The 12,564-nt window shown below is 48.8% G+C and overlaps 1 long non-coding RNA gene across 1 annotated transcript; it reads left to right on the top strand.

Annotated features, from left to right (window-relative positions):
* Window positions 1-938: 938 nt before the first annotated feature.
* Window positions 939-8,686, top strand: LOC107975123 (uncharacterized). Its single transcript, XR_001718387.4, has 2 exons — window positions 939-3,618; window positions 8,077-8,686. It is a non-coding gene; the product is annotated as an uncharacterized LOC107975123 (long non-coding RNA).
* The last annotated feature ends 3,878 nt before the right edge of the window (window positions 8,687-12,564 follow it).

The raw sequence follows: 12,564 nt of genomic DNA, 5'->3' as shown, positions 1-12,564 counted from the left end.
GCTGAGCTGGGTGAACAACAGCAGGAAACCAACCAGCAACCACGGGCAGTGTTGTGGATGAGAGTGTGGGGCTTACCGGCTGGGTGGCCTGGGGCAGGTGATTTCTCTGCTCACTGGCCTGTTTCCACATCTGTACACTGGGGCTTAGAACAGAACCTACCTCCTAGGATGGTTGTGAGCATTAAATGAGTTAGTACATGGATAGGGCCTGTGATCATCCCTGGAACATAGTAAGTGCTCACTGAGTTAGCCAGTATTCACATACAGCAGGTCCTTGAATAACGTCATTTCGTTCCATGTCTTTTTGTCATGACATTGGTAAGAGAAAAATTCGATTCCTGCAGGGGCCACTGTCTGCGTGGTGTTTGCATTCTCCCCACGTCTGCGTGGGTTTTCTCCCATGTCCCAAAGCTGTGCACGCTAGGCTCATTGGTGAGACTGCATGGTCCCAGCACGAGTGAGTGTGGGTGTGTGAGCACCATGCCCTGTCCAGGGTAGGTTCCCACCTGGCGTCCTGAGCTGCCAGGATGGGCTCCAGCCACCCACGACCCTGAACTGGAATAACTGGGTAAATAATTATCTTGTTTTTCTTTCTTTTTCTTCTTTCTTTCTCTTTCTTTCTTTCTTTTTTCTTTCTCTCTCTCTCTCTCTCTCTCTTTCTTTCTTTCTTTCTTTCTTTCGAGTGTCTCGCTCTGTCACCCAGGCTGGAGTGCAGTGGCACAATCTCAGCTCACTGCAACCGCCACCTCCTGGGTTCAAGTGATTCTTGTGCCTCAGCCTCCTGAGTAGCTGGATTACAGGTGCCCACCACCACACTCAGCTAACTTTTGTATTTTTAGTAGAGATGAGGTTTCACCAAGATGGCCAGGCCGGTCTCGAACTCCTGACCTCAGGTGATCCACCCACCTGGGCCTTGCAAAGTGCTGGGATTACAGGCGTAAGCCAGTGCACCTGGCCTAATTATCTTGTTTTTCTTAATTTTTCTTAAATGTATGTATAGCTTACATTCATTTCAGTGTTTAATATTAGAAGTGTTTTGATCTTTAGAAGTTTGGTGATGTTTTTGTCACCAGAAATATATCACAGGAATTCTATTCATTTATATCAATTAGCCTATGGTAAAATTGGTTTTGTTTCCCTTAAAGTTGCAGTTTCCAAGAATCTATCAGCAACTTAAGTGAGAACTTACTGTATTCGTTATTATATATCTTCCACCTGTTATATATAACAGGTGGAAAAGTTTGCATAGCCTGAGGCTATAGCAAAGAAAAAAAATACAGCAACCTGACTTGGCTTTTACCCTGGGGAGGAGCTGCCTTGGCCTGGGAGAGCTCCTAGGTAGAAAGGGAGGACACACCCCTCTCTGAGGGACAGGGGCACTGGTGTGAGTGTTGCCAGGATGTGGGCTGGGGAGGCCTCCTGGGAAGGGCATTTGGTTGGAAGCAGAGACACCTGGCTTGCCTGAGAGGGTTGGGTGAGATGGGAATGAAGACTGGGAGGCTGACCAGAGCCAGCCAGCGCATGTGGGGACCCAGGTGTGCAGACAGAGTCCACTCTGCGTGTGCACACTTATACATGGCTCACAGAGCTTCTCCCACTTGAGTGACCTCACCCACTCCTCACAGGATAGCTCTCCAAGGTGGGTCTCACTGTCACCCCGCATAAGGAGACTGATGCTCAGAAAGGTAAGTGATTTCCCCAGTGTAGGTCAGGGAGGGTCTGGAATAGTGACAAAGTGGTGGGACCAGAGCCAGGGACCTGCCACTAGGAAAAGAGGGCAGTTAAGGCAAGCACGTGGAGGAGAGAGAGGAATGGAAGAGGTGAAGTTAGGGGAGGGTGAAAGGGAGAAAGAGAAGGCAGCATCAGAGTAGATGGTGTGTTTTATCCATAAACCCAGACTTGGGGAAAATAGATTTTCTTCTGTATTATTATTTCTGTATATTTTAAATCAAGTTTTATTTTGAACAGCAGTATAACTCCATAACAAAAAAATAAGCCAAAAAGGAAAAAAAAAAAAATTCCATCTCTGGCATTTGCTTCTCGTCTTTGAGCAGGTGGTCCACAGCCACTCAAAGTGTGGTCCACGGCCCGGTGCTGGTCTGCCAGAGATTCGCCACTGTTTTTCAGCACAACAGGCCCAGAAAATGAGAGTGAATGTTTAGAAACTCTTACAGCAATTGGACATGGTTGTTTTCTGCCTGTTGAATCTATGATTTAAAAGTTGGGCTTGTATTTCATGTATCTGCTTTTCATTTCATTTTTATTTTTTATTTATTTTATTATTTTTTTTTTGAGACCAAGTCTCGCTCTGTCACCCAGGCTAGAGTGCAGTGTCACAATCTCTGCTCACTGCAACCTCTGCCTCCCGGGTTCAAGCGATTCTCCTGCCTCAGCCTCCCGAGTAGCTAGGATTACAGGGGTGTATCACCACGCCCAGCTAATTTTTGTATTTTTAGTAGAGACGGGGTTTCACCATGTTGGCCAGTCTGTTCTCGAACTCCTGACCTCAGGTGATCTGCACCTGCACCGTCTTAGCCTCCCAAAGAGCTGGGATTACAGGCATGAGCCACCAAGCCTGGCCTGATAACTTTTTATTTTGAAATAATAATAGACTCACAGGAAATCACGAAAAAAGTACCTAAAATCCCATGAGCCGTTTACCCAGATTCTTCCAATGGTGACATCTTATATAACAATAATACAACACCCAAACCAGGAAATGGACATTCATTTTCCTAATAGGTAATGATTTTGAACATCTTTTCCTGTGTTTTCTGCAACCCACATATCCTCTTTGGTGGACTGTCTGTTCGTGTCTTCTAGTTCTATTTGGATTTTTTTTCTGTTGAGTTTTGAGAGTTCTTTATGTATTTTAGATACAAGTCCTTTGATGGATATGCATTTAATCATTTATTTTTACGATATTTTACAAAACTTTACATTTGGGATGGATTGGAAATTTTATAAAATCAAACTGGTCAATCACCACTGACAGTTTGAGAAGCAATCTTAGCATCTTCTTGCCTTAATGAAACAACCGCACCTGCACCATATTGAGTCCTGACTTTTTTCCCCAGATAATTTATTATAAATAATTTCTCCAACTTGCTCCATATCTTTATAACCACCACTTACAAGGTTTGTAAACCTTCCATAGAGCAGCTGTACTGAGATTTACTCAGCCAATTCCCAAGGTTAGACATGACGTTATCACCCATTTCAGGGTCTTAGAGAAACTCTGAGTCACTCACCTTTGGTCACAAGGCTTTCTCAAACATTTTGGATAGAATGTTCTTAGTTTCCATTCTCACCATTATAGTTCAACTTGCTCTTTCATTAGAATTTAGGCATCAAGGTCAGACCAGATTGCTGGTTGGCCACATTCTGTGTTCTCATGGAAACAAAAGATCAGCGGCACTGAATCCAAACCACCAGAGCAACCCGGCTTTTCCAGTCCCAGATGCTTGACGGCACGGCAACAGTGGAGTCACTAAGAAATTTTACTTTAGTTCTATCACAGCAAACTCCAAACCAGGGGTAGCAGTCATCTGAAAAATGCAGAGACTATTTTAAAGGACAGACAAGTGCCTCAGATAGCATCAGAGAACAATGCCTAAGGTGCGTGGTTGGAAGCCAGTCTGCACAAAATGCTGAAAGTAGGTCGTTCTGAGCAAGGGGGTCATGGAGAAGAAAGTACCAGCCCTCCATTCCTTACACCCACTAGGCAGGTGCCTCTTCCCCTGCACCCAGGCTGACCCCTCACCTGGAAACTGACCCCTTCTCGGGTTTTCACACCTGTCTTGGACTTCCCCTTCTCCCTCCCTCCTTCCCTTTTTCTTTCTTTATTTTCTTTCTCTTTCTTTCCTTTTTTTTTTTTTTTTTTTTTTTTGAGATGGAGTCTCACTCTGTCACCAGGCTGCAGGGCAGTGGTGTGATCTTGGCCCACTGCAACCTCCACCTCCCGGGTTCAAGCGATTCTCCTGCCTCAGCCTCCCGAGTAGCTAGGACTACAGGCGCACATGACCATGTCCAGCTAATTTTTGTATTTTTAGTGACAGACAGGATTTCACCATGTTGGCCAGGATGGCCTCTATCTCTTGACCTCGTGATCCGCACGCCTCAGCCTCCCAAAGTGCCGGGATTACAGGCGTGAGCCACTGCACCTGGCTCTTCTCTTTCTTTTCTTTTCCTTCCTTCCTTCCTTCCTCTTTTCTTTCTTTCTTTCTTTCTTTTTTTTTTTTTTTTTTGAGACAGAGTCTCGCTCTGTCGCCCAGGCTGGAGTGCAGGGGTGCGATCTTGGCTCCTGCAACCTCCACCTCCTGGGTTCACGCCATTCTCCTGCCTCAGCCTCCCGAGTAGCTAGGACTACAGGCGCACATGACCATGTCCAGCTAATTTTTGTATTTTTAGTGACAGACAGGGTTTCACCATGTTGGCCAGGATGGCCTCTATCTCTTGACCTCGTGATCCGCACGCCTCGGCCTCCCAAAGTGCTGGGATTACAGGCGTGAGCCACCGCACCCGGCTAATTTTTTGTATTTTTAGTAGAGACGGGGTTTCACTGTGGTCTCAATCTCCTGACCTTGTGATCTGCCTGCCTCAGCCTCCCAAAGTGCTGGGATTACAAGCGTGAGCCACCGCGCCTGGCCCTTCCTTCCTTCTTTCTCTCTTTCTCTTTCTTCTTTTCCTTCCTTCCTTTCATTCTTTCCTTCTTTTTCTCCTCTTTCTCTCTCTCACTGTTTCCTTCTTTCTGTTTTCTTTTTCTCTCTTTTTTCTTTCTCTCTCTTTCTTTGGTTTGTTCTTTTTTTTTTTTTTATTCCTGAGATGCATCCAAATTGGTATCTTTATTTTTTTCCCTTGCTATACAGTATTGCATTGTGTGACTATACTACAATCTTTAAAATTTCTTGTTGATTATACCTTTCTTCTTTAGTGCTGAAGCCAGTTCTGAATGATTACACTTTTATAAAAATTCTTGTGCAGCTCTTACTACACAAGGGCAAGAGTCTCTAGGGTATTTATCTAAATGCACAAAAGCAGAATTGTGCAGGGATAAGAGGTTATGGGCACCTTCAACTTACTAGGTGATGCGTGTTTTTCCAAATCGCACCCCTAGCCAGGAGTGTGTGAAGTGAGTTCTCATTGCTCCATATCCTTAGCAACACTTGTTATTGCCATTTTTTCTAACTTCTGATGACCTGGTGGTTACAAAATGATTGAATTGTAAATTTCAGTGATTTGTTTCTAGGCATACCTTTAGTAACTTTAAATATTTTTTTCAAAGTCTTTCTCTCTAGTTTTAAACAGTTCTCTTTATTTTTAAATTGTCCTAGGCTTACTTTTATATTTTTTTTTAGATTTTGTTTATTTGAAATTCTTGGTTTTAGCCATCCTATTGTGTCTATTAATTCTCATACTAGAGGATATCCTTTTGTGTTTTATAATTTTTTATTGCCTACTTATTTCGGTGGTATTGTATCTGATAGAATCCTCTGTAGCCAAAGGTGCTATGTGGTTTGTGTTTCATTTTGTTTTTGAGACAAGATTTCACTGTTACCCAGGCTAGAGTACAGGGGTGTGATCATGGCTCACTGCAGCCTTCAACTCCTGGGCTCAGCCTCCCAGTTAGGTGGGATTAGAGACATTCATCATTATGCCCAGCTAATTTTTTAAAAAAAAATTATAGAGATGGGGTTTTGCTATGTTGCCCAGGCTGGTCTTGAACTTCTGGGCTCAAGTTACCCTCCTGCCTCAGCCTCCCAAAGTGTGGGATTACAGGCATGAGTCACCATGCTGGGACTAGTGCTATGTTCTTTCTCTAGGGTGTTTTTTCTTTTTCTTTTTCTTTTTTTTAATTGATCATTCTTAGGTGTTTCTCGCAGAGGGGGATTTGGCAGGGTCATAGGACAATAGTGGAGGGAAGGTCAGCAGATAAACAAGTGAACAAAGGTCTCTGGTTTTCCTAGGCAGAGGACCCTGGGGCCTTCCGCAGTGTTTGTGTCCCTGGGTACTTGAGATTAGGGAGTGGTGATGACTCTTAACGAGCATGCTGCCTTCAAGCATCTGTTTAACAAAGCACATCTTGCACCGCCCTTAATCCATTTAACCCTGAGTGGACACAGCACATGTTTCAGAGAGCACCGGGTTGGGGGTAAGGTCATAGATCAACAGCATCCCAAGGCAGAAGAATTTTTCTTAGTACAGAACAAAATGGAGTCTCCTATGTCTACTTCTTTCTACACAGACACAGCAACAATCTGATTTCTCTATCTTTTCCCCACATTTCCCCCTTTTCTATTCCACAAAACCGCCATCGTCATCATGGCCCATTCTCAATGAGCTGTTGGGTACACCTCCCAGACGGGGTGGTGGCGGGGCAGAGGGGCTCCTCACTTCCCAGAAGGGGCAGCCGGGCAGAGGCGCCCCCCACCTCCCGGACGGGGCGGCGGCCGGGCGGAGGCGCCCCCCACCTCCCAGACGGGGCGGCTGGCCGGGCGGAGACGCTCCTCACTTCCCAGACGGGGCGGCTGCCGGGCGGAGGGGCTCCTCACTTCTCAGACAGGGCGGCTGCCGGGTGGAGGGGCTCCTCACTTCTCAGACGGGGCGGCTGCCGGGCAGAGACGCTCCTCACCTCCCAGACGGGGTCGCAGCCGGGCAGAGGCGCTCCTCACATCCCAGACTGGGCAGCGGGGCAGAGGCGCTCCCCACATCTCAGACAATGGGCGGCCGGGCAGAGACCCTCCTCACTTCCTAGACGGGATGGTGGCTGGGAAGAGGTGCTCCTCACTTCCCAGACTGGGCAGCCAGGCAGAGGGGCTCCTCACATCCCAGACGATGGGTGGCCAGGCAGAGATGCTTCTCACTTCCCAGACGGGGTGGCGGCCGGGCAGAGGCTGCAATCTCGGCACTTTGGGGGGCCAAGGCAGGCAGCTGGAAAGTGGAGGTTGTAGCGAGCCGAGATCACGCCACTGCACTCCAGCCTGGGCAACATTGAGCAACAAGTGAATGAGACTCCATCTGCAATCCCGGCACCTCGGGAGGCTGAGGCTGGCAGATCACTCGCGGTTAGGAGCTGGAGACCAGCCCGGCCAACACAGCGAAACCCCGTCTCCACCAAAAAAATACTAAAACCAGTCAGGCGTGGCGGCACGCGCCTGCAATTGCAGGCACTCGGCAGGCTGAGGCAGGAGAATCAGGCAGGGAGGTTGCAGTGAGCAGAGATGGCGGCAGTACAGTCCAGCTTCGGCTCGGCATCAGAGGGAGACCGTGGAAAGAGAGGGAGAGGGAGACCGTGGGGAGAGGGAGAGGGAGAGGGAGAGGGAGAGGGAGACCGTGGGGAGAGGTAGAGGGAGACCGTGGGGAGAGGGAGAGGGAGACCGTGGGGAGAGGTAGAGGGAGACCGTGGGGAGAGGGAGAGGGAGAGGGAGAGGGAGAGGGAGAGGGAGAGTGAGAGTGGTTTGTTGTTTCTTTCTTTGCTCTTTTGGCAGGGTTTTGCTCTGTCACCTGGGCTGGAGTGCTTTCGTGCAGTCTCAGCTCACTGCAGCCTTGTCCTCCCCAGCTCAAGCAATTCTCCTGCCTGAGCTTCCCAAATGGCTGGGACTACAGGTGTGTACCACACCCAACTAATTTTTGTATTTTTTGAAGAGATGGGGTTTTGCAGGCTGATCTGGAACTCCTGGGCTCAAATGATTCTCCTGCCTTGGGCTCCCAAGGGTGCTGGGATTACAGATGTGAGCCACCATGCCCGGCCTCACACCTGTATTTCTGAGACAGCTGCGCCCACCCCGCCTCCTTTTCTTTTCCCTCTCTCCTGAATTGCTTCTGTGGTCTCGATCTGAATTGTGGTATTGCTCGTCTTCTGGTTTCTCTGCTTCTGCTTCTCTGCCCTTCTCCTTAGCCCTCACTTTGTTTGAGGCAAGCCCTAGATGTGAGGTCTGCAGCTTGTCATGGACCAACCACCTGGGCAGGTCTGACCCTTTCCAAGACTCCTTTTGCCCAGCCTTGTTGGGAAGTAATCATGAGGTGGACAATTTGGGAATGGCCCCACCTAAAGGCTAGTCTTTGCTGTCATTACAGGGCTTATGTCTGGGATCCTCACAGAGACTAGAAGTGTCTCCCATCCCCATCGCAGTCCCTGGCACTTCCTGGATTGTCGAGCGGCTCCCTGCCTCTGCCCTTTTGTATTCGGAGCTACAGCCTTGCCTCCCCTGTTCCCACCACCCTGACCACCCCTCAACACCATCCCGCTGTCAGCTCCGCCGCCAACTGAGGCGACACCTGTTCATGGAAACCCTGTGAGCCTCTTCTGTATCCATACACAATAGGTAATGTTGTTTTGCATGTTTCAAAACATCAGTGTTGTCCAACAGAACTCTCTGTGATGCTGGAAATGTTCTCTGTCTGCCGTCCAATACAGCAGCCACAGACGGCACATGGCTTTTGAGCACTTGAAATGCAGCTAGTGTGACTGAAGAATTGCATTTTGAATTTTAGTTGAAGTTTAAATAGCCACGTGTAGCTAGTGGCTACCACATTGAACAGCACAGCCTAGATCCTTCTAAACCTTGTTTTTTTCCTTTCTTCGTTTTTGAGATTTGTTGATGTCGAGGCATGCAGATGTACGCCACTCATTCTCCCTGCTGTGTTCCGTCGTATCAATATACAGCCGCCTATTTATCCATTTTCCTACTGTTGGACATAGGGGCTCTTCCTTTTCCTTGTTTCTGTTTTTTTGCTGATACAAATGATGCTGCAGCAATCTTTTTGTATATATCTCCACACGCCTCTCCTAACGTCTTCATTTCCCACCATGGTGGACGGTCCCATGACCCCATGCCCAGGTGACTCGGTAGCCTCCTAGGTGCCTACCCAGCCCAAGTCTCTTGTGCCACCACCCCTGACCCCACACCCACTCCTCCCCTGGCACCCGTCAGCCCAGCCAGCTGGGCTGATGACTCTGGAATATCACTTTCATCCTGTGTCTTTCCCACTCAGGAACCCAGCACGACTCCCATTGCCCGGAGCATCAGAGCTCAGCCCCTTGCTGGGCCTCAGGCCCCCACCATCGGGCCCTACCTTATGACTGCCTGTGTTTCCCAGCATCCTCTCTCAGCCTCCACTGAGCCAACCTCCTTCTGGTCCTCTGCACAAATCCCACTCTTCCTACCTCTGTGCCTTCATTTTTGATGGGAAGCCCCCATGCACTCATTCTGGAATGTTTTTGCTTCCTGCCCCTCCTCCACATACTTCAATCCACTCAGATCCTTCCGGGCCCAGTTCAGGCCTGGCCTCCTCTGGGTGGATTTTCATTCTGCAGCATTCATTCAGGAAGCACTCATGAAGAGCCTACCAGGTGCCGGCCCTGGCCTGGGGCTGGGCTTAGAGCCGGGGCAGGATGGCCCGGCATCTGCTCCCTGGAGCTCACAGCCCAGCCTAGGCTGGCAACTCCAGTCTGCCCCAGTTTTCAGTTCTGTCCATTCCCCTTGCAGCTCAGCATGGATGAAGCTTTGAAATCCAGAGAGGAAGATCAGGGTTGGGATTATGGCTGGGGTTCAACAGGAGTGGGGGGCTGGGAGTGGCTGGTTCCCAGGAGGCCTGAAAAGGGGGCCTGGAAGTGGGAAGATCAACCCCAGTGCAGGGCCAGCCCTTGTGTCACAGGATCACTGCTGAGAGCCTGGAGGTGAGCGATCCTGTCAGCACCACCATGCAAGAGACTGACTCCATCCGCAGGAATGTCGGGGTGCAGATTACACTTCTCTCCCAGAGGCACACTGTGTGGGAAGCCAACTGTTTAGTCTAAATGTTTGCATCCCTCCATAATTCATATGTTGAAACCCCATCTCCAAGGTGATGGTACTAACAGGAGGGGCCCTTGGGAGGTGATTAGGTCATGAGGGCAGAGCCCCCATAGATGGGATTTGTGCCCTTATAAAAGAGACCCCAGAGAGCTGCCACTCCCCTTCTGCAATGTGAGGACACAGTGAGGAGATTGCCATCTATCAACCAGAACGCAGGCCCTCACCAGACATCGCATCTGCTGGTGCCTGGATCTCTGGCCTCCAGAACTGTGAGAAATAAATTTATGTTGTTTATAAGTAATTAGTTTATGGAATTTTGTTATAGCAGCCCAAACAGACAAGATACCAACTTATTAGAAGGTTGCCTGGTGAGCGGGAAGGCAGAGGAAAGTTCTGCTTGCTATAGAATCTGAGGCTTGTTGAATCTGAGGCTTGCTATAGAATCTGAGACATCGCCGCCTGTGGCACCATCCATCCAACAAGAGTAGGCCTGGCCAGGGCCAGGACACTGAAGCCAACCACCCCAGGGCACTGTCTCCCAATCAGATGGCCACTGCCAGCCTCTGCCCATGAGGTTTCCCCTTTCTGGGCTTCCATTGGTGGCCACCATCCCTGTCTTCTGATGGGCACTGTCTTTAACATTCCTCTGTGCTGTAGCTCCATTCTGACCACTGAATCTTGGAATCATTTCTTAAGGTGACTTTCTATATCTCTGTTCGGAATCATTTTGTATCATTTTTTGGTTTAATTCTTAGCATCTTACTTCCCAATATGTAGCTCTTACAATGCACCTTACACTTGCCCCTGTGTCTCAACAAGATTATAAAACCTTAGGGGGCCGGGACCATCTTCCTTTCTGGCCCAAAGTTGGACATCTGGACAAAAGCCCATCACACACAGCCCTTGACGCTTTGCTCTGCTCTGGACTTGGGATGCCTGGAGACTGGCAGGCACAGAGGGTGTGGGGTGGCTGGGAGCTGAGCAGTATCTTCTGGGCCAGGACAGTTCTCTCCGAGGCCTCCTGAGCATGCAGTCAGGGCTGTACAGCCTCAGTTTTGTCCTCAGCCAAAAAGGGATCTGTGTTAGTGGAAGGAGAATGTGGCTGCCTCCACTCCTGTGAGCTGCCTGAGGGAACCAGACGGCAGGAGGGAAACAGAGCACCTCCAGAGAGCACCTCAGGGCCCAGCCTCTAGAAGGAACTAGGCATGGGTGCAACCAAATGAATGAGCTGTGTCCTCATCCCTCAAACCTAGGCCAAACAGGTGAAGAAAAGCATTGAATGCTGGGAGTTGTCAGCAAAGAGGATAAGGGTTAAGCTTGGGGCTGTGTGGATATCCTCTGGGTGATTTTTACAGAGGGTTCAGGATGGAATGGGGTAAGGAGAGGACTATGAGGGGGTCAGGCAGCAGAGGCGGACGGTGTTTCCACACACTGAAGAGAAAACTGGGTGAGTTCTCCTCATTCAGCCACCAGCTATGGGCCTCAGCTTCTTCCCTATTCATAAGGAAGAAGGGGGTGGTCAGAGAATCTTCTGGGTCTAGTCCAGCTCTGCCATTGGTGGCTTGGAGGAGGGCTGTCCACAGAGGAGGGCAGAAGCAAACACTGGGGGATGGAGGCTGATGATAAGAGGGAAAGGGGACAGCAGCCCAGCGTCAGGTATCTGCTCTGTGCTGGGACAGAGCTGGGCACTTCGTCCACACCGTCTCACGTATCTTTATGCTGACCCCTTGAAGATGGCATTTATTTGCTGCATTGATTTAGGGGTGAGGAAACCAAGGAGCAGAGGGATTGGCAGAACCCTCCAAAGTCACTCTCCTGGTATGCCAGAGCTGGGATTTGTAATGAGGCTTCGGGTTCCCAAGTCCCCAGGCCTCCACGTTGGTGGGTGGGCTCCTGAAGAGCGAGTGGCTCTGTGTCTGGGTATGTGCCTGAGTGGCTGAAAAGGAAGGGGTTATCAAGTTGGTTTTTAGATTAGTGCTGTGTTTCTTATATTTGCTAGGTTTTTTTTTTTTGAGATGGAGTTTCGCTCTTGTTACCCACGCTGGAGTGCAATGGAGCAATCTCGGCTCTTCACAACCTCCACCTCCTGGGTTCACACAATTCTCCTGCCTCAGCCTCCCGAGTAGCTGGGATTACAGGCATGCTCCACCACACCCGGCTACTTTTGTATTTTTAGTAGAGATGGGGTTTCTCCATGTTAGTCAGGCTGGTCTTGAACTCCCAACCTCAGGTGATCCACCCACCTCAGCCTCCCAAAGTGCTGGGATTACAGGCATGAGCCACCAAGCCCAGCCCATTTGCTAGGTTTTTGCTAACTTGGTTCTCAGTAATTTTCCTTAGTGGGGGTGAAAAATAAGGATTAAAAAAAAAAAAAAGTGAAGATAGAAAATGGTAGGTGGTTAAGAAAATCTTAGCTCCTGATTAGCACAGAGTGAAGAAAGGGAAAGTCAACTGGAGGTCAGGAAGGGAAGTACAGTTTCAGTTGTTTACCTGTTGAGGAGATGCCTCAGTTACAACAGAGTAAAGATGGGGGCGTTTCATGGCAAGTACTAAATGGGTTGCATGAAGCAATGCTTTTAAAATACAGTAAAATGTTAACATTTGTTAAATCTAAGTAGTGGCTACAGATACTTTTGGAATTAGTAATGTACTCATATTTTACAGAAGCAAACAAAACGTCTGGCCAGAGGCAGAAGTACAAAACATATAAAAGAAATGACATGGCAGATACACAAACATATGAAAGGAAAACAGTGAAAGGAAGGAA

Source organism: Pan troglodytes, chromosome 5 (genome assembly GCF_028858775.2).
Source record: "Pan troglodytes isolate AG18354 chromosome 5, NHGRI_mPanTro3-v2.0_pri, whole genome shotgun sequence".
Lineage (NCBI taxonomy): Eukaryota > Metazoa > Chordata > Mammalia > Primates > Hominidae > Pan > Pan troglodytes.
Note: the sequence above shows the minus strand (reverse complement) of the source record. Positions and strands in the feature narration are given on the sequence as shown.